The sequence below is a fragment of the Narcine bancroftii genome, chromosome 1 (genome assembly GCF_036971445.1).
Source record: "Narcine bancroftii isolate sNarBan1 chromosome 1, sNarBan1.hap1, whole genome shotgun sequence".
Classification (NCBI taxonomy): Eukaryota; Metazoa; Chordata; class Chondrichthyes; order Torpediniformes; family Narcinidae; genus Narcine; species Narcine bancroftii.
The window spans coordinates 32,304,843-32,322,089 of record NC_091469.1 but is presented as its reverse complement, the minus strand read 5'-3'; the positions used below and the strand labels follow the sequence as shown (position 1 = coordinate 32,322,089).

Genomic DNA, 17,247 nt, shown 5'->3' with positions numbered 1-17,247 from the left:
GAGAACCGGATGGTGGTTTGCCTCCCTGGTGCCAGGGTCCGGGATGTTGCTGCTCGTGTCCCAGATATCCTAAAGTGGGAGGGACAGGAGCCAGAGGTCGTGGTACATGTAGGTACCAATGACATAGGGAGAATTAGAGAAGAGGTCCTAAAAAGTGAGTACAGGCAGTTAGGTAGGGAGTTAAAAAGAAGGACCGCAAAGGGGGTAATCTCTGGATTACTTCCTGTGCCACGTGACAGTGTGAATAGAAATAGAATGAGGTGGAGGATTAACATGTGGCTGAAGGGGTGGAGTAAGGGGCAGGGTTTTAAGTTTCTGGATAACTGGGACCTTTTTTGGGGGAGATGTGACCTGTACAGTAAGGACGGGTTACACTAAAATCCCAGGGGGACCAGAATCCTGGCAGAGGTATTTGCTAGGGCTACTCAGGATCCTTTAAACTAGAATGGTTGGGGGGAGGGAACAAAATAGTACAGAGCAGTAAGGAGAAGGCTAGAATGCAAACAAAGAAAGTTTGTAGTAAGTATTTGAATATGGATGGGCAGGTGATAGAGAAGGGAAATGCTCTGGAAGAAGATGAAGGGCAATTGGCAGGAAAAGTAAATAATGTTGTTCTTAAAGATGAGGGAAAACAGGGATTAAAAATTGGGAAATCCCTGAAATTCATATATTTTAATGCCAGGAGTATTGTAAAAAAGGTGGATGAGCTGAAGGTGTGGATTGATACTTGGAAGTATGATGTGGTAGCGATTAGTGAGACATGGTTGCAGGAGGGATGTGATTGGCAACTGAATATCCCTGGGTTTCGTTGTTTTAGGTGTGATAGAGTCGGAGGGGCAAGAGGAGGTGGGGTTGCATTGCTTGTCAGGGAAAATATTACAGCAGTGCCTAGGAAGGATAGATTAGAGGGCACATCCACAGAGGCTATTTGGGTGGAACTGAGGAGTAGGAAAGGAGAGGTTACACTTGTAGGGGTGTATTATAGACCACCCGGAGGGGACCGAGACCTAGAGGAGCAAATCTGTAGGGAGATAGTGGATATTTGTGATAAGCACAGGGTTGTAATTATGGGAGATTTTAATTTTCCACATATAGATTGGGAAACACATTCTGTGAAAGGACTGGATGGGTTAGAGTTTGTGAAATGTGTGCAAGATAGTTTTTTACAACAATATGTAGAGGTGCCGCCCAGAGAAGGAGCAGTGTTAGATCTACTGTTGGCAAATGGGATGGGTCAAGTGACGGAGGTTAGTGTTGGCGAGCACTTCGGGTCCATTGATCATGATGCCATCAGCTTCAATGTCATTATGGAAAGAGAGAAATCAGGGCCAAGGATTGAGGTTTTTGATTGGGGAAAAGCTAGATTTGAGGAGATGCGAAAGGACTTGCAGGGTGTGCATTGGGACATTTTGTTTTATGGGCAGGATGTAGTAGAGAGATGGAAGTCTTTTAAAGATCAGATTTTGAGAGTGCAAAAGCTTTATGTTCCTGTTAGGTTAAAAGGAGGGGCAAAAGGTTTGAGAGAGCCATGGTTTTCAAGGAATATTGGAAACTTGGTTCGAAGAAAAAGGGAGGCGTACATTAGATATAAGAAACATGGAGTTAAGGAGATGTTTGAAAGCTACATTGAATGTAAGAGGAATCTTAAGAGAGGAATTAGGAAAGCTAAAAGAAGGTACGAGAAAACTATGGCAAGCAGGGTGAAAACTAATCCAAAAGAGTTCTACAAATATGTTAATGGTAAGAGGAAAGCTAGAGACAAAATTGGTCCCTTAGAAAATCAGAGCGGAAAACTGTGTGTGGAGCCTAGAGAAATGGGGGAGATATTGAACAGTTTCTTTTCTTTGGTATTCACTAAGGAGAAGGATATTGGGAGATGTGAGATAAAAAAAGCAAATTGGGTAAATATGGGGAATATAGAGATTACAAAAGGTGTAGTTTTAAGGCTTTTGAAGAATATAAAGGTGGATAAGTCTCCGGGACCAGACGGGATCTTCCCCAGGACATTGAGAGAAGTGAAGGAGGAAATAGCAGAGGCTCTGGCGGTAATTTTCCAAATGTCATTAGATATGGGGATAGTGCCGGAGGATTGGCGCATTGCGCATGTGGTTCCGTTATTTAAAAAGGGTTCAAGGAGGAATCCTGGCAACTATTGGCCTGTAAGTTTGACGTCTGTGGTAGGTAAATTAATGGAGAAAATTCTTAGAGATAGTACTTATAAACATCTGGATAGACAGGGTCTGATCAGGAGCACTCAACATGGATTTGTGGGAGGAAGGTCATGTTTGACCAATCTGATTGAATTTTTTGAAGAGGTGACTAGGAATGTGGATGAGGGTAGCGCAGTGGATGTTGTCTATATGGACTTCAGTAAGGCCTTCGATAAGGTACCACATGGAAGGTTAGTTAGGAAGGTGCAGTCTTTAGGTATAAATTTTAAGATAGTCAAATGGATTGAACATTGGCTGAAAGGGAGAGGCCAGAGAGTGGTAGTGGATAATTGTCTGTCAGGTTGGAGGCCGGTGACCAGTGGTGTGCCTCAAGGATCTGTATTGGGCCCATTGTTGTTCGTTATATACATTAATGATCTAGATGATGGGGTGGTGAATTGGATTAGTAAATATGCAGACAATACTAAGATAGGTGGAATAGTGAATAATGAAGAAGGTTTTCAAGGATTGCAGAGGGATTTGGGCTGCTTAGAAAAATGGGCTGAAAAATGGCAGATGGAATTTAATGCTGATAAGTGTGAGGTGCTTCATTTTGGTAAGAAGAATCAGAATAGGACATATGTGGTAAATGGGAGAGCATTGAGGAATACAGAAGAGCAGAAAGATTTAGGAGTGACGGTACATCGTTCCCTGAAGGTAGAAACTCACGTGAATAGGGTAGTGAAGAAGGCTTTTAGTATGCTGGCCTTTATCAATCATTGCATGGAATATAGGAGTTGGGAGGTGATGTTGAGATTGTATAAGACGTTGGTGTGGCCTAATTTGGAGTTCTGTGTGCAGTTCTGGTCGCCTAATTATAGGAAGGATATAAACAGAGTGGAGAGAGTGCAGAGAAGGTTTACCAGAATGTTACCTGGGTTTAAGCATCTAGAGTATAGGGAGAGATTGGACAGATTAGGTCTTTATTCTTTGGAGCATAGAAGGTTGAGAGGGGATTTGATAGAAGTATTTAAGATTATGAAAGGGATAGACAGAGTGGATGTGGATAGACTATTTCCGTTAAGAGGAGGAAAGATTAAAACAAGAGGACATGAGTTAAGAATTAAGGGGCAGAGGTTTAGAGGTAACATGAGGGGGAACTTCTTTACTCAGAGAGTGGTAGCCGTGTGGAATAATCTTCCGGGAGAAATAGTGGCGGCGGAGTCAATTGTATTATTTAAGAAAAGGTTGGACAGGTATATGGATGAGAAGAAGATGGAGGGTTATGGGCATTGTGCGGGGAGGTGGGACTAGAAATGGGTGTTTGGTTCGGTGTGGACTAGAAGGGCCTAATGGCCTGTTTCCGTGCTGTAATTGTTATGTTAAGTCCTGCAGAGAAGGTTCCAGGTCACAAATTCTTTCATTTGAAATGAGTGGTCTCAGAATTACTGAGGACTGCAACTGTAGAGGGTCTTTGTTTTAACATTCAGGCATTTGAAATGAAGAGGTCATTGACCGTACTGTTCTCCCAATTGGTTTTGGATCTCTGGGAAATTAGTGGGTGGTAACAATGTTTCTCTTCTCTCTCTCTCTCATTTTTTTAATCCAGTTTTCCTTCTGCTTTCCCTGCCATCAAAGAATCCTTTTTGTATTTACAAATAGTAAACTATGCAGAGTATTAGAGTATCACACAGAATGCTGGAGGATCTCAGCTGGTAAGACACCATCCATGGAAGGCAATGGACAATTCATTTCAGGCTGTAACCCTTCATTGAGAATAGCAAGAATTGGGAAGAAACCTGAATTAAAGGGAGAATGGGGATGGGAATTCCATGCCAAATAAGTTGTCATTCTATGCAAGTGCTATTTCCCTGCATTTCGTCCATATTCTTCTAAATCAGTCTTCTCCATTTTTATGTTCAAATATCTTTAGAACATTGTAATTGTATCCACTTCTATAGCTTTCTTGGGCAGCACATTGCAGATGCGGACCACCCTCTGAGTGTAAAGGTTGCTCTCATGATCCTCTTCGATCTCTTCCTTCTCACCATCACTCTATGTCTTCTAGTTGTAGAATCATCCACCTTCGGAAAAAGTTTTTGAATGTTCACTTTTTCCATGCCCCTCATTCAACATTCCATCTCTTACCCATCAAGAGAATAAAGACCGAGCTGATCAAAACGTTCCCTTTAACTAGAGCTCTCCAGTTCCACCAACATCTTGGTAAAACATCTTTGCAACTCTTTCAGATAATCAATATTCTTCTTATCTATACCTGGAAAACCAGAACTATGTGCAGTACTCCAAATGTGGTCTCAACATCCACTACTACAGCTGTATCATTTTGTCCCAACTTTTGAACTCCATATCCCACCCCATGAAGGCAAGTGTGCCAAACGCCTTCACTTACTAGTCCACATGAATTGCCACTTTCATGTAACTTGGTCAAGACGACGTCAGAATAGAACAAGTTTATGTGCTTGGATCATGTCGAGATTAAGAAAGAGAAAGTGTTGGATCTACTTAAAAATATTAGGATTGCTAAGTCCCCGGGATTGGACAAGATATATCCCAGGTTGCTATGGGAATTCAGGGAAGAGATTGCTGGGACATTGGCAATGATCTTTGCATCCTCCTTAGCCACATCAGATTAGAGAACAGAAAATGTGGTGCCCTTGTTTAAAAAAGGAAATAGGGAGAATCTAGGGAATTATAGACCAGTGACCAGAGGATTCTCAAGGACACGATTTACAAGCATTTAGAGAAGTACAGTCTTCTCAGGGAAAATCAGCATGGGTTGTGAAGGGAAGGCCATGTCTCAAGACCCTAATTGACTTTTTTGAGGGAGTAACAAAAGAAATTGATGAAGGGAAGGCAGTAAATGTGGTACATATGGATTTTAGTTAGGCATTTGACAAGGTTCCCCCATTCGAGACTCATTCAGAAAGTTATGAGGCATGGGATCCATGGATCCTTGGCTGCATAGATACAGAATTGGGTTGCCTGTAGAAAGCAGAGACTAGTAGTAGACATGACCTGGATGAAGAACTAGAGGGATGGGTCAATAAATTTGCAGATGATACAAAAGGTTGGAGGAGTTGTGGATGGTGCTGAAGGCTGTCACAGGCTCCAACAGGATGCAGATTTGGGCAGAAAAGTGGCAGATGGATTTCAACCTAGATCAGAGGTGCAGTTTAGCTGGAGCTCACTGGAGCATTGCACTGGCACATCTGTAAAAAAGGCAAAATAAACAAGCGGGGTATTTTAACTAGAGGGGAATTTAACAGTGGTCGCATATTAAATACAGACATGGATGGGGTCATTCCCCCACCCCCACCACTGAGTGCTATTCTGGACATAGAAGAAAACTGTTTCTTCCACGACTGGTTCACTCATCCTCCTCGTCAGTTATACAATGCCAAATACAACATGGCAGCCACCAAGGCCAGGTCTCACAAGATGTCCTTGTTTTCTTATCGCCATTTATTATGACACATTGGCCAACCCTGCCATAGGTGCTATTTTGTGTAGTTACGCCATTACCCTCATACCCACCCTGGCATGGTTACCCTATTCCCCTCTATTTGATTTATTCTGACTCAGAATACAGGAGATTTTGCAGAAGTGGGTTTTGGGGTGGGGGATGGGGAGAGGGAGTGGTGGCTGGCAGGGCAAAATTAACACTAATAACATTAGGATATTTGATCATTTTTGGTGAGCTCTGGCACTTAAAAAATTAGCACTGCATCCCTGGATAAATGTGAGGTGCTGCATTTTGCTATGTCACACTTGAAGGCAGAATATCTGGTTAATGGTAGGATGCTTAAAAGTAAGAGAGAATAAAGAGACCTTGGAGTCTAAATCCATAGATCTCTTAACGTTGATGCACAGGTTGATAAGTCAGTTAAGAAGGCTTATGGTATGCTGGGCTTCATTAATCGGGGGATTGAGTTCAGGAGTCATGAGGTAATGTAAATCTCTGGTGAAACCACACTTAGAATATTGTGTTCAGTTCTGGTCACTTCATTACTGAAAAGATGCGGAGGCTATGGAATGGGTGCAGAAAAGATTTACCAGGATATTGCCTGGATTGGAAAATACACCTTATGAGGCAAGGTTGGCAAAGCTAGGGCTTTTCTGTTTGAAGTGAAGAAGGATGAGAGATAACGTAATTGAGGTCAACAAGATTATGCGAGACATAGATAAGTTGCACCCTCAGCACCTTTTCCCCAGGGCAGGAGTAGCAAACACCAGAGGACACTTGTACAAAATGAAGGGAAGAAAGTTTATGATGATCATCAGGGATTAAGTTTGTTTTGATCTAGAGAGTTGTGGGTGATGGTGGAAGCCAGAACAATAGGGACATTTAAAAGGCTCTTAGACAGGCACTGGGATGAAAGAAATATAGAGGATTATAGTTTAGTTTTTTTTTTGGTAGGTATGTGTGTGCACAACATTGTGGGCAGAAGGGCCTGTACTGTGCTTTAATGTTCTATGTTACTGCCTGTAGTTCCCACATATTCATTCTCATTGGACCTCTGCACCTGGAGACTGTGGGCAAAGTCTTACCAATGTTTAGGCCGCAGCTGGAACATCATTCAGATCTCATCCCTTAAATTTCTTGACAGGATTTCAAAACATAGGTGGTTGATGGTGGCTGAGGTTTGCTTTCTGCCAAGGCTGTCAATCAGACATATGTTAAAACTTGGCACATGATTTTTGCACATGGACTATTGATGGCAAGGTTCAATTTATCACTCAACCCTTATTGCTCTCAAGAAGCTGCTCGAAAGCCACTTCCTTGAACTGATGTGATCTTTTTGTAAACGAAGATCCACAATCTAATGATAAATGGCAATTCATTTCCAAGTCAGAATAATACATGATTTAGAGAGGAACATAAGGGTAGTGGCATTCCCAACCTGCAGCTAGCTGCTCTTGTCTGTATTGGATTTAAGAGATGCTGTCAGAGAGCCTGGGTCAGTAACTGCAATGTACTTTATAGATTCTCTATATTGTAGCCTTTGTACAGTAGTGTTAGAGTGTCAGGATGTCAATCAAATAGGCGGTTTTGTCTTGGATCGTGCTGAGCATCTGAGAATTGTGACTACACTAATCCAGGAGGTGGAAGATAGTCCATCACACTCCAGATTTGTCATTCTGGTAAGTCCTCAGGACATTAGGAAGTGAGTCACTGGATATCCAACCATGATATTTATATGGTTGGTCCCAATGAGATGATATCATTAGTGAATTTGTATTTATAATTCAGACTTCACACATCTGCAGTATTCAGCCTTTCAACATGAAGTCCACTAGTTTAATTTGGAACTTTGAAATTGAATTTAGCTATAATTACCCTTGCAATGTAGGCTTACTTTGATGAAGTGCCTGTTTACTTGCCTCAAGCTAAATTACTTTGAATACCCCTTTGAAATTCTATGAGATCTTTATGCAAGCAGAAGAAAGAATGTTTTATGCCTATAAGCAATAACCAGTGAATCTCTTGACTCATTGTTTCCTCTATGGATTATACCTACAACAATGCAGAAATACCTCTGCATCAAACTCAGAAACAGGCAGATTGAACCATGAGCATTACAACATTACAAATTCCAAATGGGTACATTTTTAGACCAGACAAAGAGCTTGAGGAGAGGACAGAACTTTCAAAGAGATGTAACGAATGATCAGTGTGCTTCTTATCTACCCCAAAGCTAGAGTTTGATCATAGGCATGCATTTCCCACACTCTTGTGTTTTTGGGCTGAGCTTGTCAATTTCAAACGTAAAATTACCGAGATCTCTTCTGAACATCCAAAGCTAATTATTATTTCACTCTGAGATTTATAAAGTTTCCTCAGTTTTGATGTTAGTTACAGACAGGCATTATTTGTACTGAACAACCTGTTCCATAGTTTCTCTGTATCCCATTTTTATTGCCAAATAGCTTTCTTCTTTGGCTTGGCTTCGCGGACGAAGATTTATGGAGGGGGTAAAAAGTCCACGTCAGCTGCAGGCTCGTTTGTGGCTGACAAGTCCGATGCGGGACAGGCAGACACGGTTGCAGCGGCTGCAGGGGAAAATTGGTTGGTTGGGGTTGGGTGTTGGGTTTTTCCTCCTTTGCCTTTTGTCAGTGAGGTGGGCTCTGCGGTCTTCTTCAAAGGAGGTTGCTGCCCGCCAAACTGTGAGGCGCCAAGATGCACGGTTTGAGGCGATATCAGCCCACTGGCGGTGGTCAATGTGGCAGGCACCAAGAGATTTCTTTAGGCAGTCCTTGTACCTTTTCTTTGGTGCACCTCTGTCACGGTGGCCAGTGGAGAGCTCGCCATATAACAGGATCTTGGGAAGGCGATGGTCCTCCATTCTGGAGATGTGACCCACCCAGCGCAGCTGGATCTTCAGCAGTGTGGACTCGATGCTGTCGACCTCTGCCATCTCGAGTACTTCGACGTTAGGGATGAAAGCGCTCCAATGGATGTTGAGGATGGAGCGGAGACAACGCTGGTGGAAGCGTTCTAGGAGCCGTAGGTGATGCCGGTAGAGGACCCATGATTCGGAGCCGAACAGGAGTGTGGGTATGACAACGGCTCTGTATACGCTTATCTTTGTGAGGTTTTTCAGTTGGTTGTTTTTCCAGACTCTTTTGTGTAGTCTTCCAAAGGCGCTATTTGCCTTGGCGAGTCTGTTGTCTATCTCATTGTCGATCCTTGCATCTGATGAAATGGTGCAGCCGAGATAGGTAAACTGGTTGACCGTTTTGCGTTTTGTGTGCCCAATGGAGATGTGGGGGGCCTGGTAGTCATGGTGGGGAGCTGGCTGATGGAGGACCTCAGTTTTCTTCAGGCTGACTTCCAGGCCAAACATTTTGGCAGTTTCCGCAAAGCAGGACGTCAAGCGCTGAAGAGCTGGCTCTGAATGGGCAACTAAAGCGGCATCGTCTGCTAAGAGTAGTTCACGGACAAGTTTCTCTTGTGTCTTGGTGTGAGCTTGCAGGCGCCTCAGATTGAAGAGATTGCCATCCGTGCAGTACCGGATGTAAACAGCGTCTTCATTGTTGAGGTCTTTCATGGCTTGGTTCAGCATCATGCTGAAGAAGATTGAAAAGAGGGTTGGTGCGAGAACACAGCCTTGCTTCATGCCATTGTTAATGGAGAAGGGTTCAGAGAGCTCATTGCTGTATCTGACCCGACCTTGTTGGTTTTCGTGCATTTGGATAATCATGTTGAGGAACTTTGGGGGACATCCGATGCGCTCTAGTATTTGCCAAAGCCCTTTCCTGCTCACGGTGTCGAAGGCTTTGGTGAGGTCAACAAAGGTGATGTAGAGTCCTTTGTTTTGTTCTCTGCACTTTTCTTGGAGCTGTCTGAGGGCAAAGACTATGTCAGTAGTTCCTCTGTTTGCGCGAAAGCCGCACTGTGATTCTGGGAGAATATTCTCGGCGACACTAGATATTATTCTATTTAGGAGAATCCTAGCGAAGATTTTGCCTGCAATGGAGAGCAGCGTGATTCCCCTGTAGTTTGAGCAGTCTGATTTCTCGCCTTTGTTTTATCATTTCAAAAATTGCACCGTGTTTCAACAGGATCGACAGCAGAGAATTCAGTGAGATCCTTCAATTTTCACCTGTATGTCTGCAAATACACAACTGCTATGACTTCTTTACGTTACACAGTATTGCTTGAAGTACCAGTGTGGTTTCCTGATCAATTAAGGGAATTATGAATGGAAATGATGAGATGTCATAAACAAGCAATTTGTCTTTCACCAAACTCATTTGTATCTCTAAAATGCATGCTCACAAACAATTTACCGTGCAGATACTTGGTACAGTTACTCGAAGAACACAACAGAACGTAAAACAAATGATGCACTGCTCAATGCAAAGGTGGAATCTCACAGCTAACAGATTTATTCATCTCAACTCCCTGGGAGTAAAGATATCACATCCAACTCATCAAATGAGAATTCAGAAGAAACTCCTTTCCCAAACGGGGATGAGAATGTGGCACTCACTATCACAGAGATATCAACACAGGGGCACCTCAAGGCTGTATGCTTGGCTCCCTTCTCTATTCCCTTTACACTATTGTTCCAATGCAATTCACTGACAACATCACTGGATGCATTGAGTATTTAGTTGTGTGGTGTCAAAACAGCAAGCTTGGTCTCAACATCACCAAGACCAAGGAACTTGTTGCAGATTTTAGGAAGGGTAGGCTGAGGGATGACACATCTGTCTGCATTGACGGGACAGAGGTGAAGAGGGTTATTCTTTTCAAGTTCCTGGGAGTCCATATATAGGAAGATTTCTCCTGCAGCCAACCCTGACACCTTTACTTCCTGAGAAGTCTGAGGCGATTTGGCATGTTGTTGCATACTCTGTCAAACCTCTAAAGGTATATTGTGGAAAGTATACTGACTTTGGTAAGTAGCCTGGTTTGGTAATTAGAATATTCAGGAATGCAGATGGCTGCAGAAGTTAACAAAAATAGCCAGGGCCATCACAGGCTCTGACCTCCCATCCATTGCAAATATCTGTATGGGTTTCTATCTCAAGAAGGCAGGCAACATCATAAAGGACCATCATCACTCTGATCACAACCTCTCCTCTTTGCTACATTCGGGAAGAAGGTACTGAAGCCTTTAAGTCCTGTATGTTTAGGTTCAAAAACAGTTTCTTTTCCTCAATGGTTATCAGGTTCTTGAACCTCTGCTTCCTACCCTTATTATAAAGTACGCTGGTACCAACAAAGACCGTTCTGCACTTTTTTTCTTGTACTATGGTATCTATGAATATTTATTATCTTTCTATCTTTTAGATTTATGATCTCCTTCCATAGTAATTTAAAGTATATTATTGTGGTTGCGTTTTTGGTGAAGTATCTGTTTCACTGGAACAAGAAAGAGTTTTGGTGCATGTATATTTTGTGGCAGAATGAAGTACATAATTTAAATTTGGGAACAGCAGTTTCTAAGTTGGACCTAGTCATCTCAGAAACTGATTAGTTAGTCCATATAATGCGTGTTAAATGGATGGAATGGTTTTCATGTAAAGTAAAAATAAATTGATAGAGAAAGCCAATCAATCATTTTGGAATTTTGATTTTTGTTTTTTTTTCTCTTTCATAATTATAGGATTTCTGAAATGGAACATTGAACCTCACATAAAACTGACTGGCAACGCATTTGACAATACTCTCATTGTTGTTGCAACTCATTTAAATGTAGAAAGTTCCAGAAAATCTTTCTGCCACTGTGGCAAAAATCCTAGGAAGGAATGGTCACTGATACAATATGCTTTTCTGTTATTAAGTTAAGCATTTTTCCTGTTGGTTTGAATTATGAGAGACCGAGACAGAGATTTTCATCCTTGTGTGTGATAAGTTGGTGGCTGAAGCAAATAAGCCACATTATAAACAGGGCCTCTGATGTCCACATGTTTAGTACCCTCTACGTTGATAAATTCCCCTCATGTGCCCAACTAACTACTGTATATTTGGCAGTGATGGAATCTTTCAACAGCCAGGCAATCAAGAGAGTGTGCTCAAACCAATTGAACTGGAGTACAGAAAACCATAACAACATTCATGAGGCGCCTTCAGTTTGGTGGAGAATGAATGATTCATAAGCTTTAATGAATACTTGCTTATTGAAATGAATATTCCAACTCTTCTGTTGTCTGTTATGTTTGTCAAGTTTGATGGGATGGTTTAATGATGAAAGTATTTGCATTCGTCTCATAATTAATGGACATCTATTATTCACATATATTTCAACTGTGTTGATGTTGGGATAAAAACTTTGAAGACACAGTTTCCATGGTTACCTTTCAGAAAGGCACATAAATGCTGGAAGAACTCAACAGGTCTCACAGCATCCATGAAGTAAAGATATATAACCAATGTTTCGGGCCTGAGCCCTTCTTCAAGGTATCTTGAAGGACTGAGGCCTGAAATGTTGGTTATATATTTTTACCTCCGAAGGATGCTGTGAGACCTGCTGAGTTCGTCTAGCATTTCTGTGTTTTTACTGCAAATGTAGTGTTTGCAGACTTTCATGTTTCAGAAAGGACTCAACTTCTTTGTGGAAAGTTTGCTTTGATGATCTGGCATTGAAACCTTTGTCCTTCACTCTGGTAGCTCCATGCTTAAATAGATTTTAGCATTTCCCTCTCATTTGCATGTATGTTCTTTGCACATCATTTCATCCGAAAATGCACAAAAAGAGAAGGCAAGGTCATGATAGAGCTCTAGCAGATTACTGGCTGGCAGAAGTTTCACTTCGACTGCAACTTTCAGCAAATGAACCACCCCCCCCCCCAAAGAAAAAGTGTTCTAATTACAGAGAAAGGTAATTAATATTTAAAAAGGACTCCCTGATTTCACAGCCTTCCACTTCAGCTGGTTGCATTGGAATAAAGATCTTCAAGCCCATTTATATGAAGTATTCACTGATGACCAGGATGACTGCCTTTCAGGTAGAAATTTGATTTGGTGTTACATGTGTCTGAGCAACAGATGCACTCCAACATGTCGGATTCCCTTCACTAAATCCAGTTTGCACTGGTGAGTCCAACCAACAGCTCACTCTCAGTTCAGCTGATGCTAGCACTTTCAGCCAAAGAAAAAGCATTGGCAAACTTTCATTCGATGGTTTGTCGAGAGATCTCTCAATGGGAAAGGTTCTGAAAAATCAGATCCATCCTAAGGTTCACATTACTACCTCTCTCCCACAACCTATCCTGAATTTATTCTTCTTCTTTGGCTTGGCTTCGCAGACGAAGATTAATGGAGGGGTAATGTCCACGTCTGCTGCAGGCTCGTTTGTGGCTGACAAGTCTGATGCGGGACAGGCAGACACGGTTGCAGCGGTTGCAGGGGAAAATTGGTAGGTTGGGGTTGGGTTATTATTATTATTACTGACACCATAAATGTCTCAGTCTAGTAGCCCATATGGAGAGGTTGGCCCTGACTCCTGTCAGATGCCTGCTGCTGATGAGGTGATCAACTATAACTTCATGTCTCACTTACCCTCAAAGTAAAATGCTCCAGATTCCTGACTGGCTGAGTCTCTTCTGAGCATCCAACCCTCAGTTTAACATGACTCAACATCTAATTTTTAAGATAAGGAAATCAAAACTATTCTCTGTTTGATCTAAGTACATGACATGATTTATCTCCTTTTTAATTCAAGGCCTCTGAAGATGAATCCTACAGGACTTAATAAACTGCTTTCTCTCTCAGTTTTTTTTTTACTTCACATGAAAACTATTCCATCCATTTAAGACAAATTATATGGACTAACCATCAGCTTCTGAGATGTCTGAGTCTTTTTCCCTTCATAATGTACTCCCAATTCAACTCAGAAATTGCTATTGGCAAAATTATAATATTCATTATCTTAATGTAGGCAATATGGTTTATACGCTTTAGACATGCAAGGAGTAAGGGCATATTTAAATCAAACATAGATGAGTTGAATGAAATAATAAAAACAATGAAATACATTTTTAATAGTCTTAAATTATTCCTCTTTTTGGTGAAACATTTTATTGCAGAAGTTAATATTATATAAACCTTCTAATTGTAATAATGGAAACAAACCAAAAATTCTTGATTTCGTAATAGCCAAGAATAGAAAAGAACTTACAGTTACTTTATATGTATATTAAGTCAGGCAATCATTTAGCCTGTACATTTTGGATGATTGCTTCTGTCTTGGGATGACTTTTTAAATTTACCCAGTATCGTATTCAGAATGAGTCAGTGAGTTTTGATCTGGAATGCATCAACTTTAAGGGCAATGGCAGCAGATGCAAAGAATAAAAGATTTTTGAGTCGGGAGCAGGGAAGCATACACCGTACAATAGAAATTTTGGTATCATGGAAACAAACTCAGTATCAGTGAGTATTTATATCAGTAGGATATATGGTTTGAGCAGAACAAGGAAACATTAAAGCCTTTTGACCAATCACATTTTCACTGCACCATGTAAAATCTAAAAATTAGATGTACATTTTGTACTGAAAATAACAATACTAAAAAATAAAAATGATTCAGAGAAAACTCATAGAATGACAACATTTGGAGAGTACAAATGGAGATTCAGGAAATGAATGGACTCGATTGATTAACAGAAACCAAAGTGTATGTTGGTTGTAACAGGTTTTTAATATTGTAACAATCCAAATGTACTATGAATATATATGTCAGAATAAAATAACATTTCAAAAACATCTCCAACAATAACTACAACAAATTCTAATGGAATTTAGACCACACACACAAACACAGGTATATATAATTTTAAAATATATATTTATTTATCTATCAGCCATCTATTGGGATTCCTGCATTGCTGGCAAGGTGGTATTTATTGGCCATCCTTTCTTGCTGTTAAGGAGGAAACATTCAGTCACCTTATTGAATTATTGCAGTCCTTTTGGTGAAGATGTTTCTACAGTACTGTTGGGTACATTTGAAATTGGCCAGTTCGCCGACTGAATTAAAAATTTGGCATTGTAGACCCAAATAATAATTCACATTATTGTCAATGAAATACTACATTTAGAATGCAACATACATGATTTTTTTTAAACTTTGTCTACTGTAAGGAAGATAGAGTCGCCACTTTGTCCAGCGCCCCTCACAGGAATGAAGCGCCAGCAAGGAATGAATTTTCAATCCCTGGTATACAAGACTAGTGCTCTGACCACTGAGCTTTTTGGAGCATCACTTATAGGACAACTCACCAAGAAAATTCTTGATCAAATATTTGACAGCATGAATTAAATCAATTGTTCGCAATTGAAAGTTTTTCACTCCAGTTAATCTTTCCAATCCAATATTCAGTTGCATGTTGATGAAATCAAGTGACTATTGTTGAAATTTAATAATTGTCTTATTTAGACTCCTTCTACTTTTGGACTCCTCACAAGAACATCATGATTTTTGCCTCCCATTGTCTCTGCAATGAGGGTTTGTGCCATACACTTGTGTGATGTAAGTAGCACGATATCAAATCTTGAAGATGAGACAAAGAGGATGTACATAAATCTAAATGACCAATTAAAAGAAAAAGTGCTGGAAATACTCATCAAATCAGGCAGCGTGTGCAGAGAAAAGTAGTTCACTTTTCCAGTTAAAGACTAACAAAATGAGAAAAGCTGTGCTTTAGGGTGTAGATAGTGGAAAGAGTGAGAGAACCAAGAACATCTGCAACATCAAGGGCTTGCAGGTGATAAAGTTGCCTTTGATTCAAAAAAAGGAAAAGGAATGCCAGTTGATAATTTCTGATATATTTGGAGATAAATGAATAGATGAAGGTGACTGGATGCAGTTGGAAAAAAAATACTGAAATTTTGAGATTTAGGGTGTTGTTGTTGTTGCTGAAAACTTCAGTTTGAAGAGAACGTTGGAAGTACTTGTGGAACTTTTGAAATGAAGAAACACAGCATGAAGTTAAATGCCAAATTGTAATCAATAAAGAGCATCCTGATGAATGCATCTTTACTGTCCAGGTGTTCTAGTGCTTTGTGTGGAGCCAGTGAGATGGCATCTATCATAAAATTGTTGTTATGATAGGTGAACTGGAAAGGGAAGGATTATGAGAGTAAATTTGCATAAAATATAAAAACAGATAGCAAAAAAAATTATAAATATATAAAATGGAATAGGGTGGCTAGAGTCAACACAGATACCTTGGAATATGAGAGAGGAAGATTGATATTGAGTAATGAGGAAATGGCTGAGGCATTGAGTCAGTCTTTACAGTGGAAGACACATCCAGCATGTCAAAGTGTGGTGATAGGAATGCGAAGGGAGGTGAGAGCCTCAATAAAATAATTGTTACAAAAGGGATAGTAATGAGCAAATTAATGGGATTGTGAGTGATGGGATGCATCCCAGGGTACTGAAGGAAATAGCGTGAGTTATAGGTGATGTGTTGGTAGTCATTTACCAAAATTCTCTGGATTCTGAGCAGGTCCTGCAGATTGGAAGAAAGCAAATGTTACACCACTTTTTAAAAGGGATGTAAGCAGAAGACGGTAACTATCAGCCAGTTAGCTTACTGTAAAGAAGAATGAGAGTCAACACTTTGTCCAGCACCCCTCACAGGAATGAGACCCCAGCGAGGAAAATGCTTGAAACTGTCATTAAGATGAAATAGTGAGACATTTGGAACCAAGAGGTTCCATCAGACAGACCCAACATAGATTCAGCAAGGGCAGGTCTTGTTTAAGAAACTTGCTGGATTTCTTTGAGGATATAATGGGTGCAGTAGATAGAGGGGAACAGTTTGATGTTGTATATTTGGTTTTCCAGAAAGTGTTGGATAAGGTGACGCACAAAAGACTTACCAATAAAATACAGATGAATGGAATCAGGAGAAGTATATTGGCATGGATTGAGGATTGATTAACTGATAGAAGGCAGAGAGTCGGGATCAATGGGTGTTTTTCTGATTGGCAGACAATGGTAAGTGGGGGAGGGGCCACAGGGGTCAGTGCTGGGCCTCCAGCTGATCATCATTTACATTGAGATTTGGAAGAGGGGATAGAGTGTAGTGTAGCCAAGTTTGCAGATGATACTAAATTGAGTGGAAAAGCAAATTGCACAGAGGATGTGGAGAGGCTGCAGAAGGATTTAGTTAAGTTAGTTGAGTGGAAAAAAGTCTGGCAATATGAAGTTCAACATTAATAAATGTGAGGTCATCCACTTTGGTAGGAAAAATAGAAGAGCAAATAATTATTTAAATGGTGAAAACTGCAACATGCTGTAGTGGAGTAGGACTTGGGAGAGCTTGTGCATGAATCACAAAAAGTTGGGTTGCAGGAACAAAGGTTATTAAGAAGGCAAATGGAATGTTGGCCTTCATCACTAGAGGAATTAAATTCAAGAGCAGGAAGGTTAATGAGCAGGAAGGTTATACTGCAACTGTACAAGGTAATGGTGAGGCCGCACATGGAGTACTGTGTGCCATTCTGGTCTCAATATTTGAAGGAGGATATACTGGCCTTGGAGGCAGTCCAGAGGAGGTTCACCAGGCTGATCCCGGAGATGTGGAGGTTGACCTACGAGGAGACACTAAATCG

At 40.8% G+C, this 17,247-nt stretch overlaps 1 long non-coding RNA gene across 3 annotated transcripts in view; it reads right to left on the bottom strand.

Annotated features, from left to right (window-relative positions):
* Positions 1 to 17,247, bottom strand: part of LOC138765098 (uncharacterized) — a 98,465-nt gene that overhangs the window by 20,984 nt on the left and 60,234 nt on the right. Inside the window, exon 3 of one of the 3 annotated variants that reach the window (XR_011358489.1) lies at positions 13,183 to 13,263. The exons of the other annotated variants lie outside the window; for them this stretch is intronic. This is a non-coding gene — a long non-coding RNA (uncharacterized lncRNA). The remainder of the gene's footprint in view (positions 1 to 13,182; positions 13,264 to 17,247) is intronic. 3 annotated transcript variants of the gene reach the window in all.